This window comes from Salvelinus namaycush, chromosome 18 (genome assembly GCF_016432855.1).
Source record: "Salvelinus namaycush isolate Seneca chromosome 18, SaNama_1.0, whole genome shotgun sequence".
Taxonomy (NCBI): Eukaryota; Metazoa; Chordata; class Actinopteri; order Salmoniformes; family Salmonidae; genus Salvelinus; species Salvelinus namaycush.
In genome coordinates this window covers 3,725,667-3,746,990 of record NC_052324.1, presented here as the reverse complement: position 1 = coordinate 3,746,990, position 21,324 = coordinate 3,725,667, and positions in this window count along the sequence as shown.

Sequence of the window (21,324 nt, the reverse complement as noted above, 5' to 3'; positions counted from 1 at the left end):
TGATGAGCTTTCATCAGAATCTTGGGCAAGTTGTCCTTTGTCCAGAAGAATCGTTGCTCGGTTGTAGATTGTCGCCTTCAACTTTGGAATTAGCAGTAAACATTAGCCATGTGGCGAAGACGTGCCCAACTCACTATAACGCAGCACAAAGAAAATTCCGAAAATCGCAATATACTGATATAAAATGATATAACTTGGTTTAAAATAACTACATTATGACGTTCTTAACACCTATATCGAATAAAATCAGAGCCGGATATATTTAAGGCCTATAACGGGAGCTTTCCAGAACGCCATCCTGAGGTCTGTCTTGCGTCATGGCGAATGTTGAAAAGAGTGCACCCCCGGTTCCAAGAGCCCTTATATGGCCTCAGATCTGCCTAGCAACTCCATTCCAATTCTCACTATTTGCTGACATCTAGGGGAAGGCGTATGCAGTGCATGTCGACCAATAGAAGACATGCAAATTAATAAACTGACCCTAGAACAGCCTGCCTGATTTCATATTTCTCACTTCCTCACAGGAAGTTTGCTCCAACTTGAGTTCTGTTTTACTCACAGATATAATTCAAACGGTTTTAGAAACTAGAGAGTGGTTTCTATCCAATAGTAATAATAATATGCATATTGTACGAGCAAGAATTGAGTACGAGGCAGTTTAATTTGGTAACGAAATTTTTACAAAGTGAAAACAGCACCCCCTATTGAGAAATGTGTGTGCATGCGTGCACGATTATGCAATTATGTGTTTGCATGAGTGCATGTGTGCTTGTGTTATGCATGTGTATTTGGCTTTGGTATTGAGTCCTTTGACATCATTCACATCATGGTTAGTAGTGAAGTCTAATCTCCTATGCTGTTGAATGTCTTCATATGTCTTCATATGAAGCCTCTGTGTCGAAGCCATGGTCATTTGTATTGCAGATAGCTATTGTATAGATCAATGTACAGGTAGTGACTGAAAAGTACCATGTACTGGCAAATTATATTCTCAACAAGTCACAAGAAAACTTGGGATAGCAGCAATTTACATTTTTAAATTAACTATGACATATGTGATGAGGAGAGACAAATGCACGTGATAGGTGGCGAACAGGAGGGTGGGGAAATGTTATTTTTACAGTGGAAGAATGATCTTATTAGCAAGCTTTTTATTGCTAAGGGATCAGGCGGAGGGAGGAGCTACAGTTTAGTAGACATAAAAATATAATTTCATTCTAGTTCTGTGATAGTAGACACAGTAGTGTCAGAAACATCCTCCATGTACAACATTTGTGATAAAGAGTAACAACTGCATGTCAAGGAAGGAGTGTCATGATTGTCAGTTGAATTCTGATTGTAGGAGCCAAGAGCAACATCTGGAGAGAATGATGTGATTGGATGACCGTGGGAGGAGCAAAATGTCAAATGTATGAATGTGGTGTGTGCTTGTAGGCACATTTTATTTCTGTGTGTATATTGTAAAATATTGTTATCATTAATATATTATGTAATGTTAGACATTTGGACCTCTCCTGGGCCACTAATGATGTCACTGTGAGCCCACACCTGTCTGTCTGAGCCCTCGGTGTGGTCATACTCAAAGCGCTTTACTATTAAAATGTAGCATGAACAAAACCCAACGTGATATGACTTCCCTTATCCAGGCAGAGTCTGAACATAATATTTCATGCAGAATATATATATATATTTCATGTTGAGGGCATGGAATATAAAATAAGTCATAATATAATTCATCTGGAGAGTAATCTGATAATACCAAGGCAAATGGCAGCCATGTACCCTACTATCTTGCTCAGTCACACACACATATACACCAACACACACCCCAAATGTCCACAGAGAGTCACTGACTGGGGAAAAGAAATTCAACAATCAGATAACTTCTTAAATTTGATTTGTTAGGACACCCGTGTCACTCATATTCCCTGAGCATTTTTACGAGGAGCTGCAGCATGTGCCAGCATTTATTCAGGCCATTTGTGTCTGGAAGTCTGGCACAGAGCCAAGCCCCACCTCCCATTAGTTTACATTTTCATGAGCTTGATGAGGCGAACCTAGTCATTTGTCAAACACCATGTGGGGTGGGGCAGGCAGGCAGGCATGGGATAATTAAATAATCACAAATGTGTAGCAGGCAAGGTTATTGTTTGGAATGGATTCATTAATTTGATGTGGGCGGAACAGAAGCCTGTCCTAAATGGAAATCAACAAGGTATTTTTTATATTCACAGAGCTGATTACCACAACATCACCGTTGGATGGGTTTCAGCCCTGGGTTTGACCCCTGGCACTTGTTAACATGTCCATGTCCATAAGACACTGGTAATAACTTTATAACAACCTCTATCTTGGATGGTGTTGTTCTCCCTGTGACGGAGTGCTTAGAGTGGGTTGAAGGAGGGTGATGATGGCCTTCACGATTCTGGATCTCTCACACTGAAGAGCTGCTATTATCAAATGTGCACACACATACACCATTCACAGTCTGACAGGTAGTATTTAGGCTACGCACACGTCTTTAATGAACATTGTCTAGTACTACTACATCAACATAGGATCAAAACCCCTTAAACCTATAATATTACCATAAACACATCAGCAATCCAACTAAATCAGAGTTCCGTCTTTGGGGCTGGGTTGCTGTGGGTCATGAGGTCTCCATCTGGAGAGGTCAGAGGTCGTTGGAGAGGCCATCGGACTGTGTGGAACTCTGGGGCAGCAGACTGTGTGGAACTCCACACCTCCAACTATTCTCCCCCAAGGCTGTCCTGCCTGGGGTATCAATCACATTATGACAATGTCATCGTCATAGATTATTGTAAGGGGTGCGTAACCGGTGGCAGGGAAGTCAGACGCAGGAGAGCAGAACTTGGTAATAGCCGGAGCAGTTTAATAGTGGTGTTGGAGGGCCAGTAGGAGGCACTCTTTCCTCTGGTCTAAACAAAGATCCCAATGCCCCAGGGCAGTGATTGGGGACACTGTTCTGTGTAGGGTGCCGTCTTTCGGATGGGACGTTAAACGGGTGTCCTGACTCTCTGAGGTCATTAAAGATCCCATGGCACTTATCGTAAGAGTAGGGGTGTTAACCCCGGTGTCCTGGCTAAATTCCCAATCTGGCCCTCAAACATCACGGTCACCTAATAATCCCCAGTTTACAATTGGCTCATTCATCCCCCTCCTCTCCCCTGTAACTATTCCCCAGGTCGTTGCTGCAAATGAGAACGTGTTCTCAGTCAACTTACCTGGTAAAATAACGGATAAATAAAAATAATTAAAAAAAAATAGCAAAACCAACGGCATAAAAAATAACAAGATATGGGTACAAAAACCCGTCGCGCACCAATCAACACGTGCATGTGCACAAGCACTTGCAATAAACAATCCCACACAAAGACATGGGGGGAACAGAGGGTTAAATACACAACAAGTGATTGAGGGAATTGAAACCAGGTGTGAGGAAAAACAAGACAAAACACATGGAAAATGAAAGGTGGATCAATGATGGCTAGAAGACCGGCGACGCCGAGCGCCGCCCGAACAAGGAGAGGACCCGACTTCGGCGGAAGTCGTGACAGTACCCCCCCCCCCCTTGACCCGCGCGCTGACGCGGGCCTCGGGGACGACCCGGAGGGCGAGGCGCAGAGCGATCCGGACGGAGACGGTAGAACTCCCGCAGCATTGAAGGGTCCAACACGTCCTCCATCGGAACCCAGCACCTCTCCTCCGGACCGTACCCCTCCCACTCCATAAGGTACGGAAGTCCCCTCGCCCGGCGCCTCGAATCCAGGATAGAGCGAACAGAGTATGCCGGGGCCCCCTCGATGTCCAGAGGGGGCGGGGGAACCTCCCACACCTCAGACTCCTGGAGCGGGCCAACCACCACCGGCCTGAGGAGAGTCACATGGAACAAGGGGTTAATACGGTAATCAGGGGGAAGCTGTAACCTATAACAAACCTCGTTCACTCTCCTCAGGACTTTAAATGGCCCCACAAACCGCGGACCCAGCTTCCGGGCAGGGCAGGCGGAGGGGCAGGTTCCGGGGCCTCACTGCGGTGACGGTCTGCGCTGGCCTTCTGGCGCAGCACGGCCCGCTGGAGGTGAACATGGGCGGCGTCCCATGTCTCCTCCGCGCGCCTGAACCAGTCGTCCACCGCAGGAGCCTCGGTCTGACTGATGCCAAGGCGCCAGAACCGGCTGGTACGCCAGTACGCACTGAAAGTGGGAGAGGTTAGTGGAGGAGTGGCGGAGCAAGTTCTGAGCCATCTCGGCCCAGGGCACGAACGCTGCCCACTCCCCCAGACCGATCCTGGCAATACGACCGCAGAAACCTGCCCACAACCTGGTTCACTCTCTCCACCTGCCCATTACTCTCGGGATGAAACCCTGAGGTAAGGCTGATCGAGACACCCAGACGTTCCATGAACGCCTTCCAGACACTCGAAGTGAACTGGGGACCTCGATCAGACACTATATCCTGAGGCACCCCGTAGTGCCGGAAGACGTGCGTAAACAAGGCCTCCGCAGTCTGTAGGGCCGTAGGGAGACCGGGCAGAGGGAGGAGACGACAGGACTTAGAGAACCGATTCACAACGACCAGGATCGTGGTGTTTCCCTGTGAGGGGGGGAGGTCGGTAAGAAAATCCACTGACAGGTGCGGCCAAGGCCGCTGTGGAACGGGTAAGGGGAGTAGCTTCCCTCTGGGCAGGTGCCTAGGAGCCTTACACTGGGCGCACACCGAGCAGGAGGGAACATAAACCCTCACGTCCTTGGCCAAGATAGGCCACCAGTACTTCCCAACCAAACAGCGCACCGTCCGACCGATCTCAGGATGACCAGAGGAGGGTGACGTGTGGGCCCAATAGACCAACCGGTCACGGACAGCAGATGGAACGTACAGACGCCCAGCAGGACACTGGAGGGGAGCGGGCTCTGCACGCAATGCCCGCTCAATGTCTGCGTCCAGCTCCCACACTACCGGCACCACCAGGCAGGATACCGGGAGTATGGGAGTGGGATCCATGGGTCGCTCCTCTGTGTCATACAGTCGGGACAGTGCGTCTGCTTTCACGTTTTGGGAACCTGGTCTGTAGGAAAGGGAAAAAACTAAACGGGTGAAAAACATGGCCCACCTTGTCTGGCGAGGGTTCAGTCTCCTCGCTGCCCGGATGTACTCCAGATTGCGGTGGTCAGTCCAGATGAGAAAAGGGTGTTTAGCCCCCTCAAGCCAATGTCTCCACGCCTTCAGAGCCTTGACGACAGCCAACAGCTCCCGGTCCCCCACGTCATAGTTTCGCTCCGCCGGGCTGAGCTTCTTCGAGAAGAAGGCACAGGGGCGGAGCTTCGGTGGCGTACCCGAGCGCTGAGAGAGCACGGCTCCTATCCCAGCCGCGTCGGACGCGTCCACCTCCACTATGAACGCCAAAGAGGGATCCGGATGAGCCAGCACGGGAGCCGAGGTAAACAGAGCCCTCAGGTGACCAAAATCCCTGTCCGCCTCAGCCGACCACTGCAAACGTACCGGGCCCCCCTTCAGCAGTCAGGTAATGGGAGCCCGCTACCTGACCAAAACCCCGGATAAACCTCCGGTAGTAATTGGCAAACCCTAGGAACTGCTGCACTTCCTTTACCGTGGTGGGAGTCTGACAATTATGCACGGCTGAAATGTGGTCACTCCTTCTCCACCCCCGAGGTGGGAATGCGGTACCCTAGGAAGGAGACGGACTATTGGAAGAACAGGCATTTCTCAGCCATGACGTACAGGTCATGCTCCAACAGTCGACCAAGCACCCTGCGCACGAGGGACACATGCTCGGTGCATATCAGAATGTCATCAATATACACCACTACACCCTGCCCGTGCAGGTCCCTGAAAATCTCGTCTACAAAGGCTTGGAAGACTGATGGAGCATTCATCAACCCGTACGGCATGACGAGGTACTCATAATGCCCTGAAGTCGTACTGAACACCGTTTTCCACTTGTCTCCCTCCCGGATACGCACCAGGTTGTAAGCACTCATGAGATCTAGTTTGGTGAAGAAGCGCGCCCCGTGCATTGACTCAATCGACGTGGTGATAAGAGGCAGCGGGTAACTGTACCTCACCGTGACCTGATTTAGGCCTCGGTAGTCAATACACGGGCGCAGACCTCCCTCCTTCTTCACAAAAAAAGAAACTAGAGGAGGCGGGTGAAGTGGAGGACCGAATGTACCCCTGACGCAGGGATTCGGAGACATATGTTTCCATAGCCGCTGTCTCCGCCTGTGAGAGGGGATACACGTGACTCCTGGGAAGTGCAGCGTCTACCAGGAGATTTATCGCACATTCGCCCCGTCGATGGGGTGGTAATTGAGTCGCCTTCTTTTTGGAGAAGACGAGAACCAAATCGGCATATTCAGGGGGAATGCACACGGTGGAGACCTGGTCTGGACTTTCCACCGTAGTAGCACCAACAGAAACCCCTAAACACCTCCCCGAGCACTCTCGCGACCACCCCGTGAGAGCCCTCCGTTGCCAAGAAACAGTGGGGTCATGACAAGTTAACCAGGGTAGGCCTAGCACCACGGGAAACGCAGGAGAGTCAATGAGGAAGAGACTAATTCTCTCCTTGTGACCCCCCTGCGTCACCATGCCCAGAGGAGCGGTGGCCTCCCTAATTAACCCTGACCCTAATGGTCGACTGTCTAAGGCGTGAACGGGGAAGGGCACAGCCACGGGAACAATGGGGATCCCTAAAATAAGGGCGAAAGATCTGCCTGTAAAATTCCCAGCCACGCCTGAATCGACAAGCGCCTTATGCTGGGAATGTGGAGAAAACTCAGGGAAAGAAACATACAAAAACACGTGTGCAGCAGAGGGCTCTGGGTGAGAAGGGTGCCGGCTCACCTGGGATGACGCCAGAGTGCCCTGCCTGCTGCCTCGATCCCCAGAGGAACCAACCTGGAACCGACCGGCAGTGTGACCTCTGCGGTCACAGATGGTACACGAGCCGGAACCTCCTCCAGTCTCCCTATGCACAGCACCTCCCAGCTCCATGGGTACCGGAGCTGCGGTGCTGGGGGATGGAACCGATAGAACCCGATCTGGACGTCCATGGGTGGCCAGCAGGTTATCCAGCCGAATGGACAGGTCCACCAGCTGGTCGAAAGTGAGGGTGGTGTCCCTGCAGGCCAACTCCCGACGGACTTTCTTGCGCAAACTGCAGCGATAGTGGTCGATCAGGGCCCTATCATTCCATCCTGCGCCGGCGGCCAGGGTCCGAAAATCCATGGCGAACTCCTGGGCGCTCCTTGTCCTCTGCCTCAGATGGAAGAGACGTTCACTCGCCGCTCTACCCTCGGGTGGATGGGGTGAAATCCTCGAAATGGTCCAGCGCCGCATCTCCTCCCCACACAGCTTTGACCCATCCCAGAGCTTTCCCAGAGAGGCACAAGACGAGGGCGGACACCTTCTCACGACCTGAAGGAGCCGGATGGACGGTTGCCAGGTAGAGGTCGAGCTGTAACAGGAAACCCTGGCAGCGTGCAGCCGTCCCGTCATACTCCCGGGGAAGGGCGAGACGTATCCTACTGGGACCGGGTGAAGAGGGGGCGAGTAGTGGAGACCCTGGTTGTGCTGGTGGAGGCGCTGGAGGAAATCCCTGTCTCTCCCAGCGGTCCATAGTTTGGACAACGCGGTCCATGGCGGCGCCGAGATGGTGGAGCATGGCTGCATGCTCCCCGACGCGCTCCTCCACCGCTATTCCAGGGGCACCTGCTCCTGCTGACTCCATATAGTTGGTGTGGGATTCTGTAAGGGGTGCGTAACCGGTGGCAGGGAAGTCAGACACAGGAGAGCAGAACTTGGTAATAGCCGGAGCAGTTTAACTTCTCTAGGGTATGTGGGACGGTAGCGTCCCACCTCGTCAACAGCCAGTGAAACTGCAGGGCGCCAAATTCAAAACAACAGAAATCCCATAATTTAAATTCCTCAAACATACAAGTATTTGTGTCCGATTTGAGTGTCCGAAAGTGTCCGATTTCAAAAAGGTTTTACGACAAAAGCACACCAAACGATTATGTTAGGTATGAGCCAAGTCACAGAAAAAGACAGCCATTTTTCCAGCTAAAGAGAGCAGTAACAAAAAGCAGAAATAGAGATAAAATGAATCACTAACCTTTGATGATCTTCATCAGATGACACTCATAGGACTTCATGTTACACAATACATGTATGTTTTGTTCGGTAAAGTTCATATTTATATCCAAAAATCTGAGTTTAGGCAAGACGCTACTGTCTCACTTGACAAAAAGCCTGAGAAATTGCAGAGCGCCATATTCAAATTAATTACTATGAAAATTACTATAAAATCAAACTTTCATTAAATCACACATGAAAGATACCAAATTAAAGCTACACTGGTTGTGAATCCAGCCAACATGTCAGAATTCAAATAGGCTTTTCAGAGAAAGCATACGATGCTATTATCTGAGGATAGCACCATTGTAAACAAAGAGAGATAAGCATTTTTTAACCCTGCCGGCGCGACACAAAACGCAAAAATAAACGAGCTTTGACGAGCTTCTGTTGTTGGCACTCCAATATGTCCCACAAACATCACAAATGGTCCTTTTGTTCGATTAATTCCGTCGATATATATCCAAAATGTCCATTTATTTGGCGCGTTTGATCCAGAAAAACACAGGTTCCAAATTGTGAAACGTGACTACAAAATATCTCAAAGGTTACCTGTAAACTTTGCCAAAAAATGTCAAACTACTTTTGTAATACAACTTTAGGTATTTTTTAACGATAATAATCAATAAAATTGAAGACGGAATGATCTGTGTTCAATACAGGATTAAAACGAAATGTAGCATGGCTTCTGTTTGATTGAAGCGCATGTCCAGGACACCTGGAGTGACTCAACTTCAAGATGGCCGTATTTCTTCATTACACAAAGGAATAACCTTAACCTATTTCTCAGGACTGTTGACATCCAGTGGAAGCCGTTAGAAATGCAGGGAATTCGCTTAGAAATCTGGTTTCCCAATGAAATCTTTATTGAAAAGACAGTGACCTCAAAATTGTTTTATTCTGAATGGTTTGTCCTCGGGGTTTCGCCTGCTAAATAAGTTCTGTTATACTCACAGACATGATTCAAACAGTTTTAGAAACTTCAGAGTGTTTTCGATCCAAATCTACTAATAATATGCATATCTTATCTCCTGGGGATGAGTAGCTGGCAGTTGAATTTGGGTATGCTTTTCATCCAAACGTGAAAATGCTGCCCCCTACCCTAGAGAAGTTAATAGCAAAACCAACGGCATAAAAAATAACAAGATATGGGTACCAAAACCCGTCGCGAACCAATCAACACGTGCACAAGCACTTGCAATAAACAATCCCACACAAAGACATGGGGGGAACAGAGGGTTAAATACACAACAAGTGATTGAGGGAATTGAAACCAGGTGTGAGTAAAAACAAGACAAAACACATGGAAAATGAAAAGTGGATCGATGATGGCTAGAAGACCGGCGACGCCGACCACCAAGCGCCGCCCGAACAAGGAGAGGACCCGACTCGTGACAATTGTTTAACCATGTCACATAATCTGTGGGGCATACTGTTTTTAGACGTTTAAAAAAAAATCTATTATTAACTGGAGATACGCAAACGTAAACCTAGGCCTGGTTTGAATTCATTTATCTCACATTATGACCTAGGTGAATAATAGTGAAAACTCTTTGTCCGTCTGACATAACTCTTTGATTTCAAATGTCACATTATATTATATTTCATGTCATGTCTGGAGGGGTAAGAATGCCCAGCTGTAAAGGTCACGGGATTCATATGAGTAATGACCCAGAGGAAGGCTCTGTGCTGGCACAAATTATGTTTAATAATACTATATGTGACTCACAACCTGGATTCTGGCTCTTTATATAGCAACATTTTAATATCTGTTTTTTTTACATTGGATAAAAGTAGATAATCAGAGCTACACAATGGTATATCATACACTGCATTTGAGGAAACAATGGGAAATTAATGATGTTTTGAAAGCTGATAAACTCATGTGAACTCATTTTTGAGAAAACTGTCTTTCAATGTTTTGGTACTAGTATTGGAGAGCCCTTCTTTGTCTACACCCATTCAGCATTGTTCACACCCTCTTAATAGGCTGACCACACCGCTCGCATCGCGTGTGTGAGCGTTGCAAAATATATTTAGAAATCTATGTTATTCAATTATTGCACCGACACTGCTCGCGCGCGCCAACGAGCATCTGCGTTGCCAAGGGCTAAAATAGAAGTCATACCTATTTCTACCGCAGATCGTGCTGCAAGTCCTGCCTCTCCCATCTCCTCATTGGTTTATAGAAGCAGGTACCCACGTGCCATCTCCTCATTGGTTATACCCACGTGGGTGATTGAAAGACGAACTGTTGCCGGTTGTCGTTGTAAAACTATGAAAGTTTAGATGCCAATCACCATATAAGTTAAACAATGAAAAATCCTGGAAGGAGAGATGACTAGAAACGATTCGGTTGACCGTTTTTTTGTGTGGATTAATTGTTGGAGTAGAGGACCTTGTGCATTTCAGGTAAAATAACAACCTAATGTTTATATCCCAGGACAAATTAGCTAGCAACAGCAAAATTGCCATAAATGTTTAATGCTTTTCGACCTGTCCCCAAATGAATGTAATTGGTTCAGAGTTTGTTTCGATATTTTAACCTGCGTGTTGTGATCGCGTTTGGTGTGGGGGGACAAAATATATTTATGCACGATGGCGCACGCGCGCAGCCGGTTTGGGTTCCGTGTTAGCCCCACACATCTCTTTAAGGGTTGATCCGTGCGTTCTGTACTAAATTACCAGCTACTTCCAGACATCTAGAGAGAACAGCTCACTGAACATTACTTGCCCTAGCAGAGCTGATTAGGCTGTTATGTTATCCAGAGCGTTGGTGACTGCAACTGTGCTGTCAGATTGTCAATTTTTCCATTGTCCATAAATTCAGAGCGTTTCGCGTTCAGAGCGCACACTGGACGCTCTGGCCAATAAGTAGGGTTGTTCCGAAAGCTCTGACCTCACAACAACAGTCAAGCATCCAAGCTAACTGGCTAACATTGGCTAGCTACTTCCAGACACATAATGAGAGAACACCCCACTCTGACCATTTTACTCCCCCTAGCAGAGCTGGTTAGGCAGTTTCCATGTTATCCAGAACGTTGGTGACTGTAACTGTGCTGCTGGCAACAATTGAATTACGCTTTGTTACTGACATCGGACATATACAACAGGTGTTGAGCATTTAAAAATTCATCAGTTATTATGCGACCTGGCACTCTAATACGAGAGTATTTTGCTAAGAAATGTAGCTAGATTTATTTAGCTAGATAAACAATGAAACCCAACGCATGACGTAACGTTAGTTAGCGAGCCAGCCAGCTAGGGTTGCCAACTGTCTCGTATTAGCCGGGATGTTCCTTATATTGGGCTAAATTGGTTTGTCCCATACGGGACCTCCCTTGTCCCGTAAATTCATCCAATCACAGTATAGCGTAAGTAATTTCTGTTGTTGTTCGGTCGGTTTGGCATATCAAGGAAATATTGATAAACCTGCAAAAAAAGAAGACTGCAGCTACAACAAACAATGGAAAGCAAAAAAAGACCTGGGTTCAGCCCATCAGTGGTGACTCGAGGAAAGCTTTCTGTTCTTTATGCAGTCGGGAATTCTCAATTGGCCATGGAGGGGAGAATGACCTAACTCAGCATGCATCCACAGAAATGCACAAGAAGGCCACGCTAGCTAAAGCTGCTAGCAATATCGGTGCATTCTTCGTGACGTCTACTGCGGAAAATGACAAAATCGCGGCAAGTGAAGCCTTGTATGTGTACCGTACGGTTAAACACGGACTCAGCTACAACGGCACCGACTGTCTTGTTAAGCTCAACTGTGCTCTGTTTCATGACTCAAATGTTGTGAAGAAGATGCACTTGGCAAGAACGAAAGCTGAGATGATTGCAATGAATGTTTTAGGATCAAATATTGTGTGGGATATTTTGGATGATCTGTCCCCGACCAAAGGTGAGCCCGAGTATTTCTCAGTTGCCAGTGATGCCTCAAACAAGGGCAATAGAAACATGTTTCCAGTGTGTGTGAGATATTTCTCTGTGTCTGATGGCGTGCAGTGCAAGTTACTTGCCTTTTTATGAAGACAATGATGAAACTGCATATGGCATACATCAAGCTCTGATGAACTGTCTGGAAAAGCATGAACTGGATATTAGACACATCACAACCTATGCAGCAGATAATGCCAATGTCAACTTTGGAAAACACCTCTCCGTTTAAATCAAATCAAAGTTTATTTGTCACGTGCGCCAAATACAACAGGTGTAGACCTTACAGTGAAATGCTTACTTACAGGCTCTAACCAATAGTGCGGAAAAAAGGTTGTGTGTGTGTGTGTGTATGTGTGTGTTGGGGGGGGGGGGGGGGGGGTAAGTAAAGAAATAAAACACAGTAAAAATACATTTTAAAATAGGAGTAGCACGGCTATATACAGAAACCGATTAGTCCACAGTGTCCGATTTCAAAAAAGCTTTTAGGCGAAAGCAGAACATATCATTATGTTAGGTCAGCAACTAGTCACAGAAAGCATACAGCAATTTTCCAAGCAAAGAGAGGAGTCACAAAAAGCAGAAATATTGATAAAATGAATCACTAACCTTTGATATTCTTCATCAGATGACACTCCCGGGACAACACGTTACACAATACATGTATGTTTTGTTCGATCAAGTTCATATTTATATCCAAAAACCTCAGTTTACATTTGGCTTTGCCTCCAAAACATCCCGTGAATTTGCACAGAGCCACATCAAATCACAGAAATACTCATAATAAACATTAATAAAAGATACAAGTGTTATTCACAGATTTAAAGATATACTTCTCCTTAATGCAACCGCTGTGTCAGATTTCAAAACTTCACGGAAAAAGCAAACCATGCAATAATCTGAGTACGGCGCTCAGAGACATTCACAACCCAAGAAGATATCCGCCATGTTGGAGTCAACATAAGTCAGAAATTGCATTATAAGTATTCACTTACCTTTGATGATCTTTGTCAGAATGCACTCCCAGGAATCCCAGTTCCACAATAAATGTTTGATTTGTTCTATAAAGTCCATCATTTATGTCCAAATTCCTCCTTTTGTTTGGGCGTTTAGTAAACAAATCAAAACTCACGAGGCGCGGGCAAGTCTGGAAATGTCGGACGAAAATTCCAAAAAGTTATATTACTGGTCGTAGAAAAAAATCTAACGATGTATAGAATCAATCTTTAGGATGTTTTTATCATAAATGTTCAATAATGTCCCAACCGGAGAATTCATTTGTCTGTAGAAAAGCAATGGAACGAGAGGTAACTTTCTCATGACCGCGCATCACGAGAACGAGGCTGCTGGCAGACCTCTGACTCATTCCCCTCTCATTCAGCCCCCCTTCACAGTAGAAGCCTGAATTATTCTAAACGTTCTAAAGACTGTTGACATCTAGTGGAAGCCTTAGGAAGTGCAAGATTATCCATATCCCACTGTATATTCAATAGGGGCTGAGTTGAAAAACTACAAACCTCAGATATCCCACTTCCTGGTTGGATTTTTTCTCAGGTTTTTGCCTGCCATATGAGTTCTGTTATACTCAGAGACATCATTCAAACAGTTTTAGAAACTTCAGAGTGTTTTCCATCCAATACTACTAATAATATGCATATATTCTGGGACTGAGTAGGACCTAAAGCCCATTCTGTGGGAAGCTGCTATAGACCACCAAGTGCTAACAGTCAGTATCTGGATAATATGTGTGAAATGCTTGACAATGTATGTGATATCAACAGAGAAGTATATTTTCTGGGTGATTTAAATATTGACTGGCTATCATCAAGCTGCCCACTCAGGAAAAAACATCAAACTAACCAGTGCCTGCAACCTGGATCAGGTTGTCAGTCAACTTACCAGGGTAGTTACAAACAGCACAGGAATTAAATCATCAACATGTATTGATCACATCTTTACTAACTCTGCAGAAATGTGCTTTAAAGCAGTATCCAAATCCATAGGATGTAGTGATCACAATATAATAACCATCTCTGGGAAAACCAAAGTTCCAAAGGCTGGGCCTAATATAGTGTATAAGAGGTCATAAAAGAAGTTTTGTTGTGATTCATATCTTGATGATGTAAAGAATATTTGCTGGTCTGTGGTGTGTAATGAGGAGCAACCAGATGCTGCACTTGGCGCATTCATGAAACTACTTATTCCAGTTACTAAAAAGCATGCACCCGTTAAGAAAATGACTGTAAAATTGATGAGGAATTGATGAGGAATTGAAAAATGTATGGTTGAGAGGGATGGAGCAAAAGGTATGGCAATTAAGTCTGGCAATTAACTGATTGGCAAACATACTGCAAATTAAGAAATCATGTGACTAAACTAAATAAAAAGAAACTACACTATGAAACAAAGATAAATTGTATAAGGAATGATAGTAAAAAGCTTTGGGGCACCTTAAATGACATTTTGGGGGAAAAAGCCAACTCGGCTCCTTCATTTATTGAATCAGATGGCTCATTCATCACAAAGCCCACTGATATTGCCAACTACTTTAATGACTTTTTCATTGGCAAGATAAGCAAACTTAGGGATGACATGCCAGCAACAAATGCTGACACTACACATCCAAGTATATCGGACCAAATTATGAAAGACAAGAATTGTACTTTTGAATTCGGCAAAGTCCATGTGGAAGAGGTGAAAAAATTATTGTTGTCTATCAACAATGACAAGCCACCGGGTCTGACAATCTGGATGGAAAGTTACTGTGGATAATTGCAGACGATATTGCCACTCCTGTTTGCCACATCTTCAATTTAAGCCTACTAGAGAGCGTGTGCCCTCAGGCCTGGAGGGAAGCTGAAGTCATTCCGCTACCCAAGAATAGTAAATTCCCATTTACTGGCTCAATTAGCCGACCAATCAGCCTGTTACCAAGCCTTAGTAAACTTCTGGAAAAAATGGTGTTTGACCAGATACAATGCAATTTCACAGTAAACAAATTGACAACAGAAGTTCAGCATGCTTATAGGGAAGGACACTTAACAAGCACAGCATTTACACAAATGACTGATGACTGGCTGAGAGAAATTGATGATAAAATGATTGTGGGGGCTGTGGGGGCTTGTTTAGACTTCAGTGCAGCTTTTGACATAATCGATCATAGTATCCTGCTGGAAAGACATATGTGTTATGGCTGTACACCCCTGCTATAATGTGGATAAAGAGTTACTCGTCTAACAGAACACAGAGGGTGTTCCTTATTGGAAGCCTCTCAAATATAATCCAGTAAGAATCAGGAATTCCCCAGGGCAGCTGTTTAGGCTTCTTGCTTTTTGCCATTTTTACTAGTGACATGCCACAAAGCCAGAGTGTCTCTGTATGCGGATGACTCAACACTATACACGTCAGCTACTACAGCGGCTGAAATGACTGCAACACTCAACAAAGAGCTGCAGTTAGTTTCAGAGTGGGTGGCAAGGAATAAGTTAGCCCTAAATATTTCTGAAACTAAAAGCATTGTATTTGGAACAAGACACTCACTAAACCCTAAACATCAACTAAATCTTGTAATAAATAATGTGGAAATTGAGCAAGTTGAGATGACTAAACTGTTTGGAGTAACCCTACATTGTAAGCGTTCAAAACATATTGATGCAGTAGTAGCTAAGATGGGGAGAAGTCTGTCTATAATAAAGCGATGCTCTGCCTTCTTAGCAACACTATCAACAACGCAGGTCCTACAGACACTAGCTTTGTCGCACCTTGACGACTGTTCAGTCGTGTGTTCAGGTGCCACAAAAACGGACTTAGGAAAATTGTCATTGGAACAGCACAGGGCAGCACGGCTGGCCCTTGGAAGTACAAGGAGAGCTAATATTAATAATATGCAGGTCCATCTCTCCTGGCTGAAAGTGGAAATTTTACAGTTGAGATCGGAAGTTTACGTACACCTTAGCCAAATACATTTTTTCACAATTCCTGACATTTAATCCTAGTAAAATTTCCTGTCTTAGGTCAGTTAGGATCACCACTTTATTATAAGAATGTGAAATGTCAGAATAATAGTAGAGTGAATGATTTATTTCAGCTATTATTTCTTTCATCACATTCCCAGTGGGTCAGAAGTTTACATAAACTCAATTAGTAATTGGTAGCATTGCCTATACATTGTTTAACTTGGGTCAAACGTTTCAGGTAGTCTTCCATAATCGTCCCACAATAAGATGGGTGAATTTTGGCCAATTCCTCCTGACAGAGCTGGTGTAACTGAGTCAGGTTTGTAGACCTCCTTGCTCGCACACTCTTTTTCAGTTCTGCCCACATTTTCTATAGGATTGAGGTCAGGGCTTGTGATGGCCACTCCAATACCTTGACTTTGTTGTCCTTAAGCCATTTTGCCACAACTTTGGAAGTATGCTTGGGGTCATTGTCCATTTGGAAGACCCATTTGCAACCAAGCTTTAACTTCCTGACTGATGTCTTGAGATGTTGCTTCAATATATCCACATAATTGTCCTTCCTCATGTAGCCATCTATTTTGTGAAGTGCACCAGTCCCTCCTGCAGCAAAGCACCCCCACAACATGATGCTGCCACCCCCGTGCTTCACGGTTGGGATGGTGTTCTTCGGCTTGCAAGCGTCCCCCTTTTTCCTCCAAACATAACGATGGTCATTATAGCCAAACAGTTCTATTTTTGTTTTCTTCAGACAAGAGGACATTTCTCCAAAAAGTACGATCTTTGTCCCCATGTGCAGCTGCAAACCGTAGTCTGGCTTTTTTATGGCGGTTTTGGAGCAGTGGCTTCTTCCTTGCTGAGCGGCCTTACAGGTTATGTTGATATAGGACTCGTTTTACTGTGTATATAGATACTTTTGTACCTCTTTCCTCCAGCATCTTCATAAGGTCCTTTGCTGTTGTTCTGGGATTGATTTGCACTTTCCCACCAAAGTACGCTCATCTCTAGGAGACAGAACAGGTCTCCTTCCTGAGCGGTATGACGGCTGCGTGGTCACATGGTGTTTATACTTGCGTACTCCTGTTTGTACAGATGAACGTAGTACCATCAGGCATTTGGAAATTGCTCCCAAGGATGAACCAGACTTGTTGAGGTCTACAATTTTTTTTCTGAGGTCTGATTTCTGATTTCTTTTGATTTTCCCATGATGTCAAGCAAAGAGGCAATGAGTTTGAAGGTAGGCCTTGAAAGACATCCACAGGTACACCTCCAATTGATTCAAATGATGTCAATTAGCCTATCAGAAGCTTCTAAAGCCATGCCATCATTTTCTGGAATTTTCCAAGCTGTTTAAAGGCACAGTCAACTTAGTGTATGTAAACTTCTGACCCACTGGAATTGTGATACAGTGAATTATAAGTGAAATAATCTGTCTGTAAACAATTGTTGGAAAAATGACTTGTGTCATGCACAAAGTAGATGTCCTAACCGACTCTCCAAAACTATAGTTTGTTAACAAGAAATTTTGTGGAGTGGTTGAAAAATGAGTTTTTATGACTCCAACCTAAGTGTATGTAAACTTTAGACTTCAACTGTATGTCAATGCAACAGGTCAAAATAACAAGATTGCGAGACAGGGGTTATGGGATTGTTTACTTTAGAACGTGCCTATTCCGCTTAACGGGACACTATCATCTGATGTGTAAACTCAACTAAGATTGAGATTTTTTTGGACTGATTAAGATGTGCAAGCTAAGTACATGTTTATTTTCTTTCTTCCAGGACTTATGGAATGTCCACTACCAAGTTTTCTGATGAGTTTACCAATGACTCATTATCTTTCCATTTGAAATGCTTTCTGAGGCAGGTGCCTTAGGAGAACAGTTAGTATAAAGGTAAATAAAGGCAGGTAGCCTAGTGGTTGGAGTGTTGGGCCAGTAACCAAAAGGTTGCTAGATCGAATCCCTGAGCTGACAATGTAAAAATATGTTGTTCTGTCCCTGAACAAGGCAGTTAACCCACTGTTCCTAGGCTCTCATTGTAAATAAGAATTTGTTCTTAACTGACTTGCCAAGTTAAATAAAAAAAATAAAGGTACCTGAATCAGGCTGTTAAAGGAGTTCCAAATTGTGGAAGGTCTGACCATTTGTGACCTGTTTTTGTAAACGAGGTGTATGTCGACTTCACATGAAAGCCGTTTGAACATAAAACATTTTTTTGATCAAAATACGCTTTTGGCAGAAATGTCTTCTCGAACATGTGCACTTTCATGTGCCTTAATAACAAACTTGTGTGCCATCTGTAAATACGAATACATTTGTTAAATTACGAGCCTTAAGCCACAGAAAATGACAGCAACCTTCCCACTAGTCATGATTGACTGAGATAATGAGTGGGATGGACATGCCGAGAGAGGAATTCGGATTGGTCTGCCATAGAAGGCTTCTGTCTATTTGAGCTCGTCAGTTTGAGTTGGTAATCCTGTCGAACGTGGCTTTTTTTTAATGTATTGTGTAGTGGAGCTGCACACTCCACTTTCTGGAGGATCAAGTTTTGAAATCAGTGGAATTAGAGTATGATAGCTAAAGAGAGAGAACAACTGTCTCCGGATCTTCAAACTAAGGGCAACCGTGGTATGGCTTTCCTGACAGGGAGACGCATCCATCATGCATGATGATGTATACAGGTAAGATCGCCTAGTGTTAGCGAGCTACATTTTCAGATATTACACCATTTCTACTTTTGACAGAAAGTGGTTTCATTTCAAGTTAAAGTGTACTGTTAGCTAGCTAGCTAACGTTAGCTGGCTGGCTCCCTAGCTGACGTTATTGTTTTCCCAGAGCTGTTTGCTGTTCTAGTTAGAGCCTAATGTTAGCTAGCTAACAATGAACATGGTTGGTTAGCTCCCAGCACTGTGGCATTGTTGACACTGTTCATTGTTGTTTAACTAGCTAACGTTAGCTGGCTGGCTCATTAGCTAACATTATGTGACGTGTGTGAACTTACACTTTGTTTACCTAGCTAGGTACATTGTTTACCTAGCTAGCTGGCTATATGTCTTAAGCTGTACTGTTGGCTAGCTAGCTAACGTTAGCTGGCTGGCTCATTAGCTAAAGTTACGTGACATGTGTACAACACCCGTTGAATATGGCCTGTGTCAGTAAACATCTGCAAAAAATCGTAATAAAATTGTTGCCAGCAGAGTCGGTTAGGCTGTTTTCATGTTATCCAGAGGTAAACAAATCATCAGCCAGAGTGTCAAGTGTGCGCTCCGAGAGCAAAACGAGATGGGTGGGGCTAAAGCTTAAAGGGTGTGAATGATTCTGAATGGGTGTAGACCATGAAGAGCTCTTCACTCGATAGCAAAACATTCAAAGGCGATTTTCTCAAAAGTGAGTTTACAAGTTGATCAACTTTCAAAGCAGAATTACTTTCCCATTGTTCCTCAAATGCAGCATATGATTTACCATTTTGTAGCTCTTAGTCTCTACTTTTATCTAATGTCAAAAACACCAATAAAATTTTGCTACATAAGACCGAATCCAGGTGGTGAGTCACATTTAGTTTGTTTTTACCCTACGTTTTACCACACACACGCCAGCACCCATACAAAACCCACCTGTTAATGAATATTTGCTAGTGGTGTTAAAATTGATTTATTGTGTAGGGTCTTCTTATTTTGGTTTGAGTGGGTTTTTTATGGGTTAGAAGGGATGTACCTTAAAGGGTACACGAATAAACATTTCTGAAGTATCTATTGTCAGAGTTTTGGTTACACACATGTAAATTCTCCCGAAATGTTCTGAAAATACCAATGTAAACCTGGTACACAACATGTTTGGAATGTTTGAAATGTCTTTAAATAATGAGTCTGAGGTCCAGGGAAAGAAAAGGGAAGGAAACACTCACTTAATGAGGTGGAATGACCTCTGACCTCTGTTCTGACTTTCTGATGAGGCCTGATCACCCTCACTTGAAAGACTAGAGACATTGGGTGTGATTTTAATGGGCATTGTAGACTAATAATTAGGAAAAAGTTATAATTTATCAATAGTTTTATGTGTGATGCGGACCACGAGAGAGAGAGGAGAGAGAGAGAGTGCTGCCCCTGAATGAGGGACACCTTTCTCCAGTCTATTTTTGCTATTCCTTGAATTACCTTATGGGACACAATTAAATTGAGATGGAGTTATCAACTGTTTTAATTCTAACTTTGTTTTTGGACAAGACATCATGGACCGTAAAGGACAGTGGTGGCTCAGGTGAGAGATTTGTCTGCTTGGGAAAATCAGATTATTTCCCAGATATTGAAATCGGGACATTATCAAGGGCCATCTGCTATGAGCGTACCATTGGGAGGACGAACTGAAACGCTATCTGAAGAAGAAAATGAAGAAACGCCAGAAGATGAGTGCTGTGAAGGAGGGGGGGTGGTCAACCTTGCCCCTAATTGATTTAGGCTTGTCCAAAATGGTTTGTTTGGGGAATCAGGTTGATTGTGGGCTCTGCACACTGCGAAGTGTATAAATGCATTGAGATACTGATCTGTCATTAACATGCCACTCACGACAAAAGCTCCAGCTGAAATGTCATTGACAGAATCCATCAATGAAATTGTGTAATGAAGCATATGTGTAACTGTATGAAGCAAAGATCTTAAGTGTCTGGTTTTATGTGTTGATTTTGTTTACAATCCAGAATGAAGGGGTTGAAAGTGTCTGTGGTATATACGTTGATTTTGTTTACTTACTCCTTTGATAGTTTAACCAAATTAATAAAATGAAATGATATTATCACAGAGTGAGCGATAAGAGGAGGGAATGTGATGGAACATTTTGTTTGTGCTTTTCTAATAACCTATTTCTGTGTTCATGCAAATGACTGATTGAATGTGCATGGGAGGAATCCTCACTATCAGTATCTGCAATTTGGCAGTATGCCCAGAACCTTGTTTTGAGAACAGAAAGGGATATCTCAGTTTCAAGGTCTCCGATTGGAGAGAAGAAGCCTCGTGATATATTGGTTGGTCACATGCATGAACCAAACGTTAATAATGAATTATTTATGAATTATACATAAGCTAAACTTGTCTGTGTGAGCAGTATTTAAGAGAACTAACAGGAATGCCCCGGCAGAGCTCACTTCAGACTGGTACTTTATGCATCTAAATTTGACTGTGACCTCTCCATCATGCTGTTAATAAACAATGATTAATGATTGAGATTGTCATGGAAATTCTACACATGGGACACTCA